This window comes from Pinus tabuliformis, chromosome 1_1 (assembly GCF_031772625.1).
Source record: "Pinus tabuliformis cultivar Carrire ecotype Pingquan chromosome 1_1, CPIR1, whole genome shotgun sequence".
Classification (NCBI taxonomy): Eukaryota; Viridiplantae; Streptophyta; class Pinopsida; order Pinales; family Pinaceae; genus Pinus; species Pinus tabuliformis.
The window spans coordinates 831,884,205-831,888,907 of NC_142297.1; positions in this window are offsets into that span (position 1 = coordinate 831,884,205).

Genomic DNA, 4,703 nt, shown 5'->3' on the forward strand with positions numbered 1-4,703 from the left:
ACATCTTATATTATTGTGTATGAGAAATTTGTGTCTTTTCATCTCCTGCCTTTTCATCACATTAATGGTAAAATCGAGGAAAAATTAGAAAATCCGAGTAGGTAACAGAACTATCAAGAAGAGCGAAAAAGACGTTACGATTTTCAAAATCATATGGCCAGAACCATCGCAGGTTGTCAAATGTAAAAAGTGCGCTGATTTCTGACAAACTTGCGAATTTACAGCTCATTGTAGTTTCCCATTAGATGATTTCTTAATCGATCGCATGACCCCTACATCGAAAGGTGCCATGAGTGGCCGAGCATAAATTTAAGAGGTTAATTGGTTTGTTGTTCCAGAGTTTAAAAAAGGTTCACATGACGTCGGATTGTTTAAAGGCCACTTAAGAATTCAAAAATTTGAAAGGTTTCTTTTTTGGTTTCAAAATCGAAAGAGTCACGCGCGGGGATTTGGTTTTCGGGCCATATCAAAATCCTTTTCAAAACATATACGTGACATCTTTTTGAAAAAGAGTTTTGTGGTATGAACAAAAAGGGTTTGATTTTTATCAAATAAAATTAAAAGGTTGTTTTTTTTTTTATAATTGACCCGTAAAGTTTAAAAGGAGTTTTATTAAAAGTGTTTTTTATTATAAAGAGAATTTTATAAAAGTTTTTTAAAAGGAAATGTTTTAGAAAAGTTTTTTTAAAATTAAAAAAAGGAGTTTTATTGGAAAGAAAGTTTAGGACTTTTCCTAAGTTTGTTTGTTTACAAAGTTTTTTCTATTCTGTTAAGTGTGATAATGTTTTTTGGGTGAAGATTGTGCTTTACATGGCACATATTGAAAATCGCATTTTTTTAGAGGTCGATATGCAAGGAAGCCTCATGCAATAAGGAAATCAGACAAAAATAAGAAGAAAGAAAACAAAAATGGCTTGTAAAGCGCAATTGAAGCAAATTAAGAAAAAGAATCGAAAAGAAGAGGCAAAGATCATTGCCATGTTTAGAGAGGTTGTCGAATAGAAGACAAAGAAGAGATCAGGAGTGATTGGTGTAGCTTAGATATGCTACCACCTCCTATGTTTACTGGTAAATATTTTGATCATTGGGTTATCAAAATGCTAAATTTTCTTCCATGTAAAGAGTTAATTGAGTATCGGCCTAATAACCCATATGATGAAGTATGCGATACTTTAGCATTAGATTTTATAAAATAGGGATTGGATGAATTTTTTTTGTGCAACGTAGCAAAAGCTACAATTCCAAGGAAGCATGGAAGATCCTAGAAGCAAAGTTTGGCACAAAAGAGAGTGACATACAACAACAAGATGTGTTAGATTCTGTTGAGCTAGTCACGGATCTGAGAGTAGATAAGCAAGACCCATTGGAAGACAACAGAGTTTGGATAATCCCACTCAAAAGTTGATGATGGTCATGAAGACTATATAAGTGAAATGCATATGGATGAAGAAGGTGCATCAAATATTATAAAAAGAGAAACTGGAGCCTCTGTGTGTGAACCAAAGCAAGAGCATATAAGTTCTTAAGGACTCCACTGTAATGTGGATGATGTAGATGATGGTGAATCCCACTGTGACGAAACACATGTGGATGATGATTGCAAAGAGAGATGTACATTGGTGAACCCAACTACAACTGATGAATTTGGTGAAGTTGAATTTGTTAGTGAGCACATACATGATCGGTGGATGAAAATTATGTTCATGTTAACTTCAATGAAGGTAATTTAATTGGTGATGAGTGGTTGCACATGATGCAACAAAAAGAATGGATTGATATGTTGTTATTTGGTGAGAGAAACCCACTTGTGTCTGGAATCCAAGTGGAAGACAACTTGTTTGCAAAACCAGAGGTTTGTAAAGAAGTGGAAGATAAGGGAGAGAAGGAAGAGGAAGATAAGGAAGCTATCAAAGTAGAGAATAAAGAAGATATTTCTAACGTTGATCTTGAGTGTGCAGAGTACAGGGAAAAAGTAGCAGTCCCTGATGATGAAAGTGAAGAGAAATAGATAGACATTACTGAAGACAAAGAAGAAAACATAGAAACATTTTTTCAGTAATGGAGTGAAGGAGTGAAGAAGAAATCATATTTTGCTATCAAGAAATATGGCAGAAAGAAAGTCAGGAATATGAAGCACAAGAAGCAGTGGAAACAAGACAATTTGAAGATGAAGAGTTGTGGCAGCAGTCCATGAGTGAAAGAATTGTTGAAAAGGTAGTTGTAGAAGACAAATTTAGAACAAATACAAGAAAAGTTAAAGAAAAAGTGTAGCAACAACAAATGAAGAAATATGAAGTGTATGACAAGAAAGCTCAACAATAAAGCGATTTCAAGGTTATAAAATATGGAAAAAAAGGAAAAAGAAAATCCAAAATTGTAAAAATTTTGAGTCATTGTAAGCCTAGCTGAGACTTAGTTGAGACTTAACTTAGCCTAGACATGTTTAAGTGATGATTGAGACAATTTCTATTGTAATCCTAATAGGCATAGCCAAGTCATGTTGAGTCATACGGTTGTAATTAAGGGGGAGTGTTAAAAATAGGTAATTACTCTGGCATGTAAAGTTGCCTAAATTTAGAGTGTTAGTTAACTAAGTCAAGTTGAACGAGTTTGAGTTTATTTTTATTTTGGTTAAAGTCAAATTTAGAGTGTGTTTGAAAAAAATTAAATACCCTTCATCAAGTTCATTGTAATCATCATGTTTGTATGATCAATAGAAGAAAAGTCGTAGCTTGTGTTATTAGAGATGTGTGAAATTTGTGTATTTTCCTATCTGCCTTTCCATCAAAATGGTGGTGAGAAAAACAAGTAAGCATTCACTGCTGGCTCGTTCTCGTGGAAGTGTTCCCATCGATAGAGTTCCCCGAGAATGTATACAATAGTTGCCATTTATTTTTTCATTGTATACTCTTTTTCGTTGCACAAACTAGCAGGATGGTTGAGTAATGGCTCGTTGCATAAACTAGGACCATTTGAGCAATGGTTCGATGACGAGCAAGAATAAAATGAAGGAAAGTGGAGATTCATGGGGTTAAAAGAAGTCACACCGCAGAAGGGGGAGTAAGAAAGAAACTTAAAAGAAGGAATGATGCAAAGAATTTAAAAGAAAATGTTTATTCGTGGCCAAAGTTCAAGCGGATACTGTTGTGGCCAAGAGGGAGGAGGAGTTCATTCCTCAAGCCCAGGAGGACCCAACAGACGGGTTGTGGGTGGTGCCAGACATAATCTGGGCAGAAATTGCATTGTGGAAGAAGAACGCGGGGTTTCTCGAGAAGTACAGTCATGTGCATGGTTGCGAGGGGAGGAGCGTGGACCTCCGGGATGTGGGCTATGACTTTGTGGGCTTCGCTGAGAACACATACATGCGCAAGACCATCGAGGTTGTGCTTGTCTGCGAGGGCCATCCATGCTCACGGGTCACACTCGTTACCAATGGTGATCTCGTCTGTACCGCTTTCGCCTGATCCTTCCCTGGACGTATATCTGATATCCCTGCCCACACTCTCCTTCAGGGAGGGCGAGGATGGCCAAAGAATGAAGAGGAAGAAACTTGGTGGCAATAGGAGGACGAGGAGGGAGATAATTTGAAATAAAATAAAATATACTACCATGTTTTATAACCAACAACAAGAATCATCATGGCTTGGTTTTCTCTGCCCATTATTACTTGAGCTTGCATTCACTGCACATGATATCACTCGTTTTCTCCTCACAACATCTCCTGCAATATTTCATAGTCACGTAGTGTTTGATCAATGGAAGTAAGTGTAGCCCCTAGTCGAATCCCTTAACAACCATTTTTCATCTCTTCCTCTTCCTTCTATACATATCATCCATATCATCCATATCAGCAACGCTTACTTCCCTGACAATACCTTTTTTATCCTACATGCAGGCATCTAGGCATATGGGTCCTCTTATTTTGCTTCTTCCTTGGCTTCAATCCATTTTTAGAAATTAATATTAGAAGTTTTTTTTACTCATTTTAAGAGAATTTATTTCATAATTATAATTAAAATGTGGTAATATTTTTTTATCAATATTAATTTTAACTAGATGTAAATGTGATTTATATAATTAATTTTAATTAGATGTTAAGTCACAAATAAATGGTTGAAATTTATCTCATGCTAATTATGATCTCTTTATTTTAAATTAAATTGATTAATTAAAAAACTGTCATATGAAGTGAATTATGGTTTTTGGGCATGTGGTATTGATAAGTCATGGTATTGTAACAAAACCTAGATTAAGAATCTCCATGGTAAAATGGGGGTAAATCTTTATAGTTAAGAATCTTGTTCCATGTTTTTTTACATGTACATATGTTTAACTTGCATATTAATTCTTTTGATAATTTATAAAAATAAAAATAAAGTAAAAATTTAATTTGTTTTTATGTTTTTTTTGGCAACCTGAAATGCATCATGACGTAAGTGTTTTGATTCTTATTAGTCCCAGACAAGACTCTAGTGATCAATTTTCCTATGGATCACTATTAATTGAACAATGCAATTTATAATGTTTAATATTAAAAACAAATATTTATTTTTCAATATTATTGAAAAAAATATTTTTTAAACATTTGATTGTACCATAATTTGAAGGTCTTATAAATACAATGCTATTTGAATAACTCTTTTAGATTTTTGCCATAATTTTTTGATGTAGTTACAATATGTATTCCATGATTTTTAGATATT